The following is a 15,469-nucleotide window of genomic DNA, read 5'->3' on the forward strand; positions in this document are numbered from 1 at the left end:
AAATTTTTCAAAAAGGTATGACTGGAGCAATTTAAAAAGAAAATAAAAAAAAATATTTTTTTTCGAACATCGACCGCCTTGGGGACGGACCAGCACAATTGTGCTGGTCTGAATTTGACCCTAAAAAGTTCATAGATTGATAGAACAGCCAAAATAAAGAAAGTTTTGTTCTACGAGATGATGAGTTTATAAGGTAAATTTTGAAATAATCACTCAAATATGGTCCGTCCCGAAAGGGATATATTTAGATAAAAATATTTTAAATAGCATATTTTCCTGATAAATGAAGAAATGCCAAGGTTCTACCAATTTTAAAACCGGACAATAATCCTGCAGAAGCTTCTAGCTATCGTCCAATCAGCTTGCTTTCCTCCATCAGTAAACTTTTTGAAAAGGTCATTTTGAACAGAACGATGGTCAACGAAAATTCAATTTTTGCCGGTGAACAGTTCGGATTCCGACATGGACATTCGACCACTCATCAACTTTTGTGTGTAACAAAATTGATTCGTTCCTACAAATCTGAAAGCTATTCTACTGGTCTTACTCTTCTAGACATAGAAAAAGCATTCGACAGTGTTTGCCATGAAGGCTTGATTGAAAAATTAAAATACTAAGGCTCATGCTAGATAAAAATTATCTTTCAAAAATCACATTGAGTGCATTCAATTCAAATGTAACAAATATGTAAAATGCCTCTGTCCCCTTATCTAATCTAATCTAAGCGCTTGCACAGCCAATATTGAAAAGCATCCTGGAAATACCGAGATTTGGTAAGGCATTTTCTTGTCAGCATTAATATTTGTAGAATACCAGTGATATTATACTAATATTAAAAGGGCCAGGCCCACTGTGCACACTTAGGGAATAAAGACAACTGTAAAAATTACGACGATCAGGTTATTCACGATGTTTGATCTTTTGTTTGAGCTTTCCGCACGACATAAAGCAAAATTAGGAATGGCACAGTTCCAAAGTAGCAAAGTAAATTTTATACTTTTCTTGAAGTATTCTCTTACACTAATTCTATAAAACTAGAAATAAAACCAGTAATTCTACAAACCTACACTAACCCAATGATAAACCTCTCATAAGACTAAAGTGGCCCATACTAGAGACGGTGTTGGAGAACAACTGTCAAGTATTTCTTAAAACTTGTAATCATACACTTAGAACAATCCTCAACACTTCAATAAACCTTCCACAAGTAGTTCTCAAGACAAGTTAAACTCGCAATATGTTTATCGTGTTGGTTTGGCTAACGAATTTAAAAATACTTCTTCATAAAATTGTCAATCAATAATAAAACAAAATGCGAATTAAAACATTGTGATGATAACTTTCCGTATATTTTTTTTCGATACCTACCTGTGTTTTCGGTTGTCACGCTTAATACATCGTGAATATCATGCATGAAAAATCCGAAACGCACAATGCGCCTCGAAAATATTGCATTTCTAGAAAAAAAAAAAAACATTTTCATCAATGTGGTGTTGAACAATCCAGCATACCCTCCAGCATATTAGTGCGTTGATTGAAGGGGGAGAAATTTATGATGTTCTCGGCCAAGAGTTCTTACTCTCGCTCGAGCGCGTTCTTACAGATAAGTACGAGAGTTTCATAAAATTGTTGCCAAGGTCACTTGTTCTTATTGAAAATGAAGTTTTATGTGATGCATCCGAAGTGTTCTTGAAGAAGTATTTAAAACTAGAAACGGTTCAAGATCATTTCTACTGAGTTAAAATCACTATAAAACCTAGAAGAATATGCAAATCTACGATAAAACTATCATAAAAATAAATGGAACCAGTAAGAATCTAAATTGTTACTTGGGTTGTGTGTCGCTTCCTTCGCAAAATAAGTGTTTTAATGTTTTTTATAAAATATATCGTGAAATTTGCTCATATCTTAGGGCCTATTCGTGGTGGCAAAGTGCAGCTATTTAGCAAGATCAAGCTAAAAGTAGTGGAATAAAATGGTGGTAGGTCATTTGGCATAAAGTCGTTTGGCATAAAGCCGTTTGGCATAAAGTCGTTTGGCATAATGGTCATTTGGCATAAAGTCGTTTGGCATAATGGTTGTTTGGCATAATGGTCGTTTGGCATAATAGTCGTTTGGCATAATGAGTCTGAAACCAAGAATTTCACAATTTTCGTTTTAACGTTTCTATTAAATCTTTCTGATGACACAAGGCTTGTTTTGGAGTCAATTGATACAAAATGATACTCTATTCAACAATCATTCACTCTTGAATAAATTTAAGCATATTAGGAAAGTTATTTCCAATAGTATTTTATTATTTATCCAGAAATTACTTTTCTTTCATATATTAATTCTTCTTTTAAGTTTCGTTATTCGAACAAATTTTTGCACTGAAGATTTTTATATATTTAGCACAAATTTACCCTTCTATTAATTGTTCTATTTTTATTTCCTAAATATGATGTAACCATTATTATAGGTTTGAAAACTTTTGATTTTAAATTTCAATAAATTTCTCCTTCTTTTATGCATAGGCTGTTCTTTGGAGTTATATTTTTTAAGTGTTTTTGTATACAACTGACAAAAGGGCGGCAATCGATAACATTGATCTGCTCAAATTATCAGCGAAAAGAGAAATCGATTACTGCAGTTACTTTGATGAGTTGTGCTACTTTTCCCCGAATGTCGTTTCCCCGAATGCCATTTCCCGTTTCCTCGACTAGCCCACTCCCCCGGAAAATTTTTAGCACCCATAATTGTCGTAACTATATACATTTCAGTGGGGTGAACGAACTGACCATCTAATATGCACCCTTCTTTATTTAATTGGCGGTTCTTTCGAGTTTTACTGTCTTCAGCATTTTTGCCAACATGTGTATAGCCGAGAATGACAGAATACTTCCTTCTTTTGACTGTTTATCGTTCTTTCTCGTCACCACTTTTCGGGGGAACCAGTCATTGTCGCAATAATTTTTGGCGTCAATTCTTGTATTGTTTTATTTGTAAATTTTGCCTTCTTTTAAAAATAGGCTTTTCTTTATGTTTATACTGTTATAAATTTTATTATTTAGTAAAGCTAATTGTGAACCATTTTTATTATCAATTCTTGCCAGGTGTGTTGTTAGAATTATAATTATTTCAGAACCTGCCAATATTCAATATATACTTTTTTTTGGGGCAAACGCGTGATCTCCTTACGAGATATGCTGGAAAATATATTATTTCGAACACAAATTTTCCCTTTTCTCGATAATAGACGGTGTTTTTGATGTACACTTCCAAAATTAGAATTTATATTGAACCGTTGAAAAGATTTGCCACAAATATTTTCTTTTAAAGATGCGTTGTTCATTTGAGCTGTGCTGTGAAAAGATTTTTTTGCGTTAGAGTCTGAAACATTTTAAACGAAAAATAATCTGCTCTCGTATGAAGGCTATTTTTGCATTAAGTCGCATTTATAGAGCTTTTGATATTTTGCAAAAAAAAATCATTCTTTTATCAAGTAATTTTCAGCGAGTGTTACGTCCAAACTGGGACAGAGCTTGATATGCATCGAAATATTCTATGAACGTTCCCTTGATGAATAACAGCGAATTTTCCTTGCCAATTTACTGTTTTCAAATATGTATATCGCAACAAGCTCAAGGGTACTCTTCTGAGTATGTAGAGACACGTCACGAGTTTTATTTAGTAATGCTCTATAATGTCACAACAATTTTTGAAATTCTTAGCTCGAATAATCTCTGAACGAACACCACGGTTATTTAGAACCTACCATATTTTTTTGCTGTGGGCTCGGTGGTGTTGATCTCGGTAAAAGCTTAAAAAATGCCGATATTTATTTCAAGTCAATCATTATGCCAAACGACCATTATGCCAAACGGCTTTATGCCAAACGACCTTATGCCAAACGGGGTACAATCGAATAAAATACCGCCGTTTGAAAATTATTCCTGATTGGCAACTTTTCCGACGCACAATGGTCCAGATTTTCAAATAGCTGGCAACCCAATATCCAAACTAAGTTCTTAGTTTACAATATCAAATAGTTAAAAATACATACGAGAATGAAAAAAGAATAATATTTTTCTACATGTTCGGACGTGAAATAGTTGCATATGTTCGAATCCCAGGCGAGCACGTGGATTTTTTTTTTTTCATTTTTTCACCCATAATTTATCCATCATTACCACGCGTAATGAGTTAATTAATTTAATTATCATGCTAATTGAATTACCGAACAGCTCAGTATAAGCGTCAATTTACTGCATTTATGCTTTAAACTCTACTAATTTATTTTTATCAAAACCCTTGCAAATTTAGGATGCAGCATTTTTTTTTTTGTTCTCGTCGATTACTCACTCATATAAATATTCAGCATCCTTGAATGCAAATTTATATTCAAGTGTCGTTAACCTTATTAACCCCTCTACCGGCTGCATCATATTTTACCGCAAAATAAATATTCAAATCGTTAAAACTTTTTTGTTTCTCAATATTTCAGAACCATTTTTTCACAAGTTCACAAAAAACTCTTCAATCTGTGTCGATATAGGTCATTGGTGATCTGGTTTTGAAGATATTCCGATGTTCCTTGAGGGACCGACATTTTTCATATAAAATGTCTTCGGCGGCCATTTTGTTTTTGGCCAATTTATCAGAAAAAAATGTGGACTATAAAACACCGAGTACTAAGGAGCTGCTCAGAAAATATCATACAAATTGATTTAGAATTCTTGGAGATATCTGAAAATTACGGTATGATGGTTTTTGAAGTTTTGAAGATCTTTGTTTGACCAGCGTGGTACAAGAAACCTAAATGCTTATTACTTAAAGACGGCTGCACCAAATTGCTTCATTTTTTCACAACATACTCTCATTAATGTATTGTTCCGAAAACTGAATATTTGAATATGATAAAAATTCTCTAGCCTGAGTAATCAACGGGGGGTTATGGTTACGCGTCGGTCCTCCAAGGAGTTTTGGAATATCTTCAGTGCTTTCATACTTGGCACACTATAAACGTTTGCATTGCAAACATGGTCAGTTGCAATAGGCTCTAAGTCAATAATTTCAGGAATACTCCTCTAACACAGAGCCAAGAAGCAGGCTTTGTCCCAGTGGAGTCATAACGCCGGCAAGATTAGCACCACATTGGATTTATAGCAATTCGGAGATGTCCTTCAAGGAAGTGTCTATGGAGAAGAAAAATTATATTGATGTACTGGAAAAGGTCATCGAAAAATGGAATATTTGGTCTTCCGGTAAAATGCATTCCACACACTTACATTATTATACGGATTCCTGTGAAATCTCAACAACTAAACGGTTCGGTAAAATAAATTAACGGAGTACGGTAAATTTTCACAGTATTCGATAAAAATTCACCGGAATCCGTAAAATTCCGACGAAATTACGGTGTTTTATTTCACCAAACTGTTTAGCTGTTGAGATTACGGTGAAATTCACCGTAAGAGCTTAGTGTGCAGGTAATGGTATAGATTTTTTTAACGCATTATCCAGGAATACAACTTTTTACCCATACACTGTGGATTCAAATGTTCTTTCGATAATATCCTGCATTTAATATCTTCTGCAGCTGGATTTTAAAGAATCTTACCTCAGTTGCTAAACTCGGCTTTGAGTATGATACCTTCTTCCACGATGTTGAGCGGTAAGCACGACAGGCTATCATACTCAAGAGCTATAATTATAAACGCCATGAGATTCATAGTATTGCCAGCAGGCGGCATTAGTGAGCATTTGTTTTGCGGATATCTCAGGATCCTGGCCACTTAGAAAGGTGTCAACTTCGGCAAACTTGTCAAGTAGCTCAGCTTTGCCCTGAGTGGTCAGAATCGTGAGATATCTGCAAAACAAAAGTTTTATGCTCACTAGCGCCACCTGGTGGCAATATCTCGAAAATGTTGACTAAAATAATGATAGTTCATGAGCTACTGAATAACTTTGCCAAAGACGCCATCTTTCTAAGTTGTTAGAATCTTGAGATATACGTAAAACAAAAATTCCATGTTCACTAGCGCTTGCCTCATGGCTTTTATAATGATAACGCTTGAACTACTGAACAACTTTGCCGAAGGCGCAATCTTTCTAAGTGGCCAGGATACTGAGATATTCGCAAAACAAAAGTTTCATGTTCACTAGCGCCGCCTGGTAAAAAAAAACTCGATTCTTTTGATTAGAATAATAATAGCCCTTGGGCTATTGATCAACCTTGCTAAAGATGCCATATTCCTACGTGGTCAGAATCTTGAGATACCAGCAAAACAAAAATTCTATGCTCTCTAGCGCCACCTGGTGGAAAAATCTCGAATCTCTTGACTAGGATAATGATAGTCCTTGAGCTACTGAACAGCATCGCCGAATATCCCATCTTTCTAAGTGGTCAGGATCCTGTGATATCCGCAAAACAAAAAAAAATCGTGCTCGCTAGCGCTGCCTGATGGAAAAACCTTGTATTTCTTGACTAGAATAATGATAGCGCTTGAGCCACTGAATAACTTCGCCGAAGACGCCACCTATCTAAGTGGTCAGGATTCTGAGCCACCCGGATAACGAAAATTCCATGTTCCCTAGCGCCGCCTGGTGGCAAAATCTCGAATCTCTTGGCTGCAATAATGATAGTCCTTGAGCTACTGAACACTTTGCCGAAGACGCCATCTTTCTAAGTGGTCACACACTTAATCGTAGACTTTAAATGACGAACTCAGCCGGTAAAACATATTATTACTGAAATCTCGTTCAATTTTGATAGATGTGCAATATTGAACGATATGATGTGACAGATGTGGTAAAGTGTTCCTATAGTGGAGGATCCCATAAGAAAACAACGGATACCGCAACTATAGGAACACAAATTAAAAATTTACCGCAACTAAAGGAACAGTGAACCAATAGTGGAGGTTTTATTTTTCATTGGCATGCCGTGGATTACTGCGATGAAACCATTTTTCTCATTAAGTCAACGATTGATACTTCCCGTTACAACATTAACATATACATTAATTGCGCTTTTTGAATTTATGCGGTTAAATGAAGTTCAATCGTGCTTAGTACCTCCACTATTGGTACATCTACCCTACTAATACCTAGTCCAACCCAAGGTTATAAGCACCTGTAATATTGCAATTATGATTCAATCGACAAGTAATGCTAAAACCTAAAATCAGTTATCAAAAATAAATATTTCAAGTCCCAACACATTTCTGAGCATGATTTGTTATCTCTCTCTGCTTCATCCACAGCTATGCATCCTAGGTTACCCAACGCGAACATATGAGAAACTGCCAACACGATGCAACACCCCAAATCAATCCGATTTCGGCCCACCGTAGAGGTAATTAGTTTGAATTGAAATTGAACTTCCCACATATACATGCACGTTTTAGTTACCATATCAACAGAAACCCGCCGGTTTCAATTATTTAGTTGAGTAAAGGCAGCTTATGAATCTCACGTGGAGTATCGAACCGTCAACTATTTATCAGGTTATCGTATAATCATCATTTTCCAAGTTAGGATTTCTTTCATTGGTTTACACAACAAATGCTTGTTGGGTTTTCCCTCGGATGTTTCAGTTACATAAGACGAAATGTTTCACCTCGGTAGCCTGGAGGATTACACAATGAGTTTAGGTGGTGACAATAAACAATCTTAAAGTGATTGAAATCAATGAAGAAACATACTTTTACATTGATTTTTAGGAGTAGAGGGTCTATTAATGAGAATCTCAATGAAATTTTCTGGACTGTAGCAAAGATCATCGGTAGGGTAGATTTTTAGAGAAAAAAAAATGAAAACAGTAGACATTAGAGTGGAAGCAGGTGTGGTAGCAATATCCAAAACAAACTCTTGAACTTATCATTGATTTTAATCGAATGGTTCCAGCTCATTCCTACAAATTTTCAAAATGTGTGGTGTATTAAATAAAAAAAAGTGAGTTGGATCTGGTACATGTCAATTTTTCATCCAGAGCTTCAAATAGTCTAGAAGGTTTCAATAATAATTTTAAAGAAAAACCAAGTTTTCAGTTCAAGTTTTGGTTGAAATCTATTTAATTAGCATACATGCCACATAAATGTTGATCATGTCACCATAACTAAACTAACTGTAAAAAGTAAATCAATGGAAAGCATAAAATAAGAAATACTCTGCACACAACCGATGTTCGATGTCACTAGGAATAAGCATCCCCGAATCGTGATAACATGCAACATTTGATTTCAATTCGAGCAGAGCCATGAACAATAGAGCAAAAGACTCGATTCGATGGAATCAATGCCAGGGTTGGGAAAAAATCTGAAACTCACTCTACAGTAGCCAAACAAAGCCAATCACAGTCAGCGAAGCCAGTGAAACTCACGCCCATCGCTGCTGTAGGCAAATGCCTTGAAAATTGCAAAACACCCGTTGCTAAGGGCAACCCGAAATTACTGTAGAAAAATGTTCTATTTTCCGCTGCATTTCCCGCATTTAGAGCCTTCAATGACACTCATGGTTTAGAAAATTCGTGCACCCAACAGAGGCTACTTGATGAGATTCACGTTTTTGAACTACTGTACTGGGAGAGCCACGTGATTTTCGCGAAAAGTCAAGCCTACTACTATTACCATTCCCAGCACTGATCAATGCTACAACATACAAACTCAAACAGCATACACTCAAACCTATTTTTATGCGATGGATGTGTTCGCGTTGAAAAAAACAAATCGCCAGTATTTTTCTCATCAGCTCGCTTCAAAGTGAAGGGGATCGGGGGATTACGAAAGGGTCCCTGGAAGAAAGAGGCGTACGAGGAGCGGGAAATTCTTCGTCGCCACCCGCATAAAAATTGTGCAAAACGAACACGTAAAATAATAATCCAGTGTAAATCTGATAAACATGCTGTTAGATATGAAAAATCATTTAAAAAGACACTGTATCCTAGAGGTAAGTAATGCCGTTTGGCAATCTAAAGTCAATGAGGACAATGAAGCAAATTACATCTCGAAACCTGATATGAAACAGTTTAGTGAAATATTTTGTGATAATTGGTGTTTGCTCTTGGCTTTGATCTAATATCAATTTACTCCTAGCAGCGTTGTTCCGTCATTAGTGAGTTACTTTGGCTATATTATATAAAATACGCAATGATAACTTGCTACCTACATTCCCTGCTTTACACTGAATTATAATAATAATTAACAGATACTAAACAATGCACAGTGCAAAAAATGACATTAAGAGGAAGTCGGAAAGCTGCTATTATTGTCTTCCCTAATTCATGGAAAACCTTCAATAATATGAAGCTCATTATACTCGGCGATTTTCTCATTTCCCCATCATAGTTTTCATTATTCCCTTTTTACATAACAATAGGAGATAACGGCTAATAGAGTAGGGTAAAATAGTCAAAGATACCACTTTAAGGATTTGTATTGTTTTATCGTAATAAAATCCACATTTCTAAGCCATAATAGTAAGTTTGCAATATTTGCTAATCATCATCGAAGCATCCCCCAAATTAGAGGCTTTTTTACGTTTTTCAATCGTGTCCAATAGTTAGTTGAAAATGGTGAAAATGGTTCAAAATGACCGAATGGATGGGTTAGAATGCCACTTACTATAGAGAAAACAAAGAGTCAGCAATCAAACTTCCCATGAGTATGATCTGTGGCATGGAAACGCTTATTCGTTGACAAAATCATCGGAAACAGTGAAAAATGGTCAAATTTCACCGGGAGATTAACGGAAAATCAATGATTTGGTGTCCAAAGGTTGTAGCGGCAACTCTTGGGTAGGGCTGGTATCAATTCGCATAATGCGCGCAAAGAGCAAAATTTAATCACTGCACAAAGAGGAGACAGACGCGCGCAAAGTGTAACAACATGAACACAATGAGGGCACGCAGTAGGAAAGAGAGTGTAAGCAATTACGCAAAGAGCGATGCTGACGGAGTGTGTAGGCAAAACATACTCAAAGTGTACGAAATATGGCTCATTTTACCTTAGCTCATTTCCAAAACGGGACCAACGAGTAGAAGACGGAAATCGAGGTCCGCCGTCATTTTGGAACCCAAGATGGCGACTTCCGGTTTGTGAAAATCACTTCAAATGGTGTTGGACATCGATTTCCGTGATCTGCTCGTCCCCCCGTTCCAAAAATACCCACATTGCATGGGTTTAAGTAAAGTGACTTCCACAAACCGGAAGTCGCCAACTTGGATTTCAAAATGGCGTCAGACATCGATTTCCATCATCTACTCGTCGGCCCCATTACAAAAATATCCATACTGCATGGGTTTGGACTGATTTTGACAAACCGGAAGTCGCCATCTTGAATTCTTAAATTACATCGGAAATCGATTTTCGTCAACTACTTGTCGGTCCCGTTCCAAATATTACCCCATATCTTCAGATAGAAGTTCGCCCCATTTAGTTGGTATTCAATGAGACACACAAAGAGTGTGTGTATATCAGTTTCCACCAACACTTTGTGTCAATTTTTTTCATGCATTGCAACGAGAGCAGACATACAAAGAGCCCTCAAAGATGTAAGAACCAGTGAGAAAGTGTAGCTGTCGCACTGCACTCACATTCATGATAAACACAAAGTGCAAACTCTTTGTGTTTTCCTGTTTGCACTGAGGAGATGCCAGCTCTGCTCTTTGGTAAACATATTTTAACATCGTTTGTCAAGGAATACAAATTGAAACGATCTAGGAATGATCTAATAAGTCGAGCCATTTTACCCCATTAGTGCGTATTGTGCCATGTTACCCTGGTTGTTTCAATTCGTACGATGTTCTAGATCAGATATTTCAAACAGCATAGCACTTTTTGGAAAATTATTCTTGCTCGAGGACCTCTGAAATTATTCAAAAAAAAATGGGAACTGACTTTTTAGGTAAAAAAATCAAAGGGCCGTTTTAGTTACCTTCACATAAATATTGACCTCAGCATATCTGAAACCGTGAACTCAGCAAGCTTTTGTTTGTTGAATAAACTTCAGCAAACATTTTGCCGTATTTCAGCAAACAAATATTTTTAATTTTTTTATGGAAAAATAAGAATAGAGATTATTTTATTTGTTACCTAGATCTCATTTCCCAGAAAGTTCTTGAAGAAACCTATTGTTATTATATGAAAAATATGAAGAAAAAATAGGAAGCAGCTGAGCAAATGGAAATGATCTGTAGAAGGTTAAAGGTTTAGTTTTAAACTATTGGAAAACGATTTTTTTTTTAAATCAACACTTCTTAATTTTGAGATATTACTAAAAACGGTTTTGAGAATAGATGTGTTTGCTATCATTATCTAATTAGTCATTTTCAGAACTATTTTGAATATATTTTAAGTTTTGGAAAGAGTAAAGATAACTCTTTCAAAAAATTCTAATATTTAGTACAATATATCTTACATATCTCGCTTATAAATATTCCAGATTGAAGAAAAAATCTTTCATTTTTTCTATATAAATACTCCTAGAAAACGGCCAAAACTGTACCAAACCGTTATTTTTTTGTTTTCTTTAAACGCTTCATGCAATTTAAGAGCGATGATCAAAATTTGTCATCAAAGGCTGACAATACATTCAGAGTGACATTTTTTTTAATTTTTCTGAATTGTGTCACTGGATGGCATTCATGATATTTGAAAAAAATCAAATCTTTGCCTATTCAAAAATATATGTTCTGCACCTACAACATTGTCGAAGTTTGACAGTTGATTGGAAATTAAACAAATAAGTTTTTTAGCATTGTTCCTTAAATTAGTGTTCAAAATTAAAATTCATTGTTTTTAGTTTTGAGATTATTTTTACATGATTTCAAGGTAATCCTGATATTTTTTCCCATTTTTTGACCAGATCACATACAAGTTATAATATACTTAGATGTTTTTGAAAACGCTCATCTGTTCTTCTCTCAAAACATCAAAAATATTGAAAATCGGTTGAAAAACGACTTATCCTCTCTTGATACGTTTTGAGCATTCGTAAAACGACCCAAAAAATCATATCTCCGTTGTTTCTGAATCGATTTTTAAAATTTAACCACTACTGGTACAGGTCGGACTCGATTATCCGGAGTATCGATTTTTTTCCGGATAATCGAATCACTAAAAGAAAAAGTAAAATCTGTCATAAAAGTTTTGAATATTAGATTTGTTTTCGTTGTTTTATATATATGATGCAGTGGCGTTGCTAGAAATTATTTCCAGGAACATTAGGGGTCTTGAGAAGAAAAATCATTTTTTGACCGGCACACACAAAAAATCCCTTTTTCAAACCCCCTAACTACGTTCAAAAATGCTAAACCATTCATATTGTTTATTGCAATACTAAATTATCTCAAAATTATGCATAAAAACTGAAAAACAAGGACATTAAAAAATATATTCCGGATAATCGAGTCTAAAATTCCAGATAATCGAATCCCGGACAATCGAGTCCGACCTGTACATGATATTGGCCACATAGCTCCGGAGTTATTCCGGGGTGCAGTTGAGTAGGATTTTTTTCCAGGATAATGGTCCACTTACAAAATGCTTTAGAAACCTGGACTTCGACATGTCATTCTTCATTATTCATCAAAAAGTGGTCACATTGAACCACTTAGGATACTTTTGACTACTTTGGCTGAATTTCGGTAGTTTCCGGTCACTTGGTTCCCCTTGGGGAAATGGTCATTTATGGACCGGTTATGAAGCAGAGCTTGCGACATATCAATCTTCAAGATTTTACGAATCAAGTAAGTTGAAGACTATATCAATTGTTTTTGGTCACATTCCGGAGGTTTTCTAGGCACCTGGTACTCTTAGGAATGTGGCCATATATAGAACAGTTATGGAGCAAGGCTTGCGATCAATCTCCAAGAATTTACAAATAAAGTATTTTGAAGACTATTTCAATCATTTTTGATCACATTGGCCACGTCCCGGAAGTCTTCCGGGCACCTGGTTCTCTTAGGAAAGTAGCCATAAAAGAATCAGCTTTGCACAATAATTGCAACGCGTACTCGGGAAAAAATTTGATTCCCAAATCATGATTTTCAAGTCATGAAATTCATAATATGGTTAGGTCATGATATCACGACCACAAATCATGGTTCCTGGAGTCATATTCATAATCATCCCGATTGACAACACAAAACGAGATGCATTGCATAACTTCATTCGTTTCGATCACCCTCATTCCAACACGTTAGAGTGGTAGTGTGGTATGGTACAGGACTCTCAATCAGAAGACTCTTGGTTCGACTCTCGCTTTAGCTTTTTTTTATTCATTTTTAAAGCTGTCGATCATAAATGGATGCGCGACTCATGATTTTAGGCATGTGATTCATGATTCCGAGCAATCCGCAACAAAAACATAACGCGTGCGTTGCGTTACGACAATCTGACTCATTTAATCATGATGTATTTTCATAAGCTGGAAACACTCTGAAATATCATGATTTGAGTCATAATCTTGTTTTTGGATTCTGATTTCTACCCATGTACAATCTTCAAGATTTTATGAATAAGTGTGTTGAAGGCTATTTCAATCGTTTTTGTCCTGTTGGTCACATGCCGGAAGTCTTCTGGGTACTTGGTTTGCTCGAGATAGTGACCATAAACTTATAAATTGTGTTATAGTACTTGCGACATATCAATCTTTGAGATCTTATGAATAAAGTATGTTGGAGGCTATTTTAATATTTGACACATTCCGGAGATCTTTCAGTCTCGTAGATCCCTCAGGTAATAATTTTAAACGGATTAACTTTACAACAATGTTCGCGACACATCAATTTTTAAGATTTTATGGGTTACACAGCGTAATAAAAATGAAATTTTTGCGTGTCTCAAGGATCAAAAGATGTGTCTCGAGTAGATGTGAGGTTGCTGAATCTGATGCCATTTTCAGAAATGTTGCAGCACGTCAGAATTTTTAGCAACAGGTCACCAAAGTAATATAAAACACTGATTTTATTGATGTTTACATGAAATTTAAAGTATAATTTATCAACATTTTTTGTGATCTATTCCTCTAAGCATGCTATTTTGCACTTAAACTTTCATTTTTAATTAAATTTGGTTGAAATTGCGCGATTAAATTTAAATTAAACCGATTTTTTCAACATGTCTGCTTTCTCCATATAAATTTTTTTGTTTTCTTATATGAGAAAATACAATACTTTTTTAAAACATCAACAAATAACTTTTCCGCATCGAAAGTATTCTAAACTTTGCCGATAAGTATTGTTATACACATAAAGTTTGAGTTCTGTGGCAAATTAAGCAAATAAATTGCCTTACAAGCTGGCAAACTTGCATGCAAGTTTGCTAAAATAGTCATTTTTTGCATTTTCAACAGCCAATATCTCAAAAACTAGACGTGCCTTGATATTTTTGAAAACGGCTATGGATTCAGCAACCCCTAATTGATTAAATAGCGGTATTTTGGTGCTTGAGACAAAAACGAGTTCCGCATGTTGGTGATTGTTCCAAACACTACCCATAATCTGGAAGCATTTTGGTCAACCGATTTTCCTCGAGAATGTCATGAAAACAAGAATATGCTATTGACATTGTAAACCATTTCAAGCATTTTTTTGCCACATTACGAATATTATTCCGGAAGTTTTCCAGACACTTGATTCATCTGAAAAAGTGGCTATGTACGGAACAGTTATGACACAAGGTTTGGAACATACCAATTTTCAAGATTATGTGGATAACATATTCAGAAGACTTTTTCTAGCACGTTCTGCCGCATTACCATTTTCTGGAAATCTTCCGAGCTCCTGATTCGCTAGAGATCTTCCATAAACAGATCAGTTAAAACACAAGACTAACAACACATAAATCATCAAGGGCCAATATAAAACGGACACCAACTTATGTTTTCAAGATTTTTTTTAGGGATTCTTTTTAAATTTTTCTGATTTTAATGTGTCAAAAAATCGTATGATATATTTACTGATGGTCACTTTAGATGTGCATTTTTTTTTTTGTGAAGTCGTGTTATTATCTAAATCCCAGACAACCATAATGTACGTATAAAGAAATCACCTGGAGGCTTTGCACGTGCAACATTTCACTTATAAGATGTCGCGAATAAGCCTTCTGCGTACAAAAGTGCGAGTGTATAAATATTCTACCGAACTAACCTATGATCTTATGCGACTTAACTTATGATACCTAATGTTGAATTGACAGCTGCTACGGATTGATTCGACTAACTTTGTACGAGTGTACGGGACGATACAAAATGTACAAATGAACTCAGAAAAAAAGCGTTTTATGCGAGGAAACTCATCAATCTTACGATTTTTTTCACCGTGTTTTGCGGGTTTGATGTAATTTGTATGAATAAACTATATAGCTGCACTAAGGAGACAAAGTGATCTGTTTGGTTGAAATGTCCCGCAATGAGAAATTATCGATATAAATCTCACAACAGAATTGAAATGAAATTGTGAAAGTTTTATAATTGATTGAAATTT

At 35.4% G+C, this 15,469-nt stretch overlaps 1 protein-coding gene across 7 annotated transcripts in view; it reads left to right on the top strand.

Annotated features, from left to right (window-relative positions):
* LOC5564970 (probable G-protein coupled receptor CG31760) overlaps positions 1 to 15,469 on the top strand; it is a 267,572-nt gene that overhangs the window by 235,982 nt on the left and 16,121 nt on the right. For all 7 annotated transcript variants that reach the window (XM_021845678.1, XM_021845684.1, XM_021845682.1 and 4 more), the window contains one exon: positions 7,248 to 7,339. The gene's annotated coding sequence lies outside the window, so the exon portion shown is untranslated. The remainder of the gene's footprint in view (positions 1 to 7,247; positions 7,340 to 15,469) is intronic.

This window comes from Aedes aegypti, chromosome 2 (assembly GCF_002204515.2).
Source record: "Aedes aegypti strain LVP_AGWG chromosome 2, AaegL5.0 Primary Assembly, whole genome shotgun sequence".
NCBI classification, from domain to species: Eukaryota; Metazoa; Arthropoda; class Insecta; order Diptera; family Culicidae; genus Aedes; species Aedes aegypti.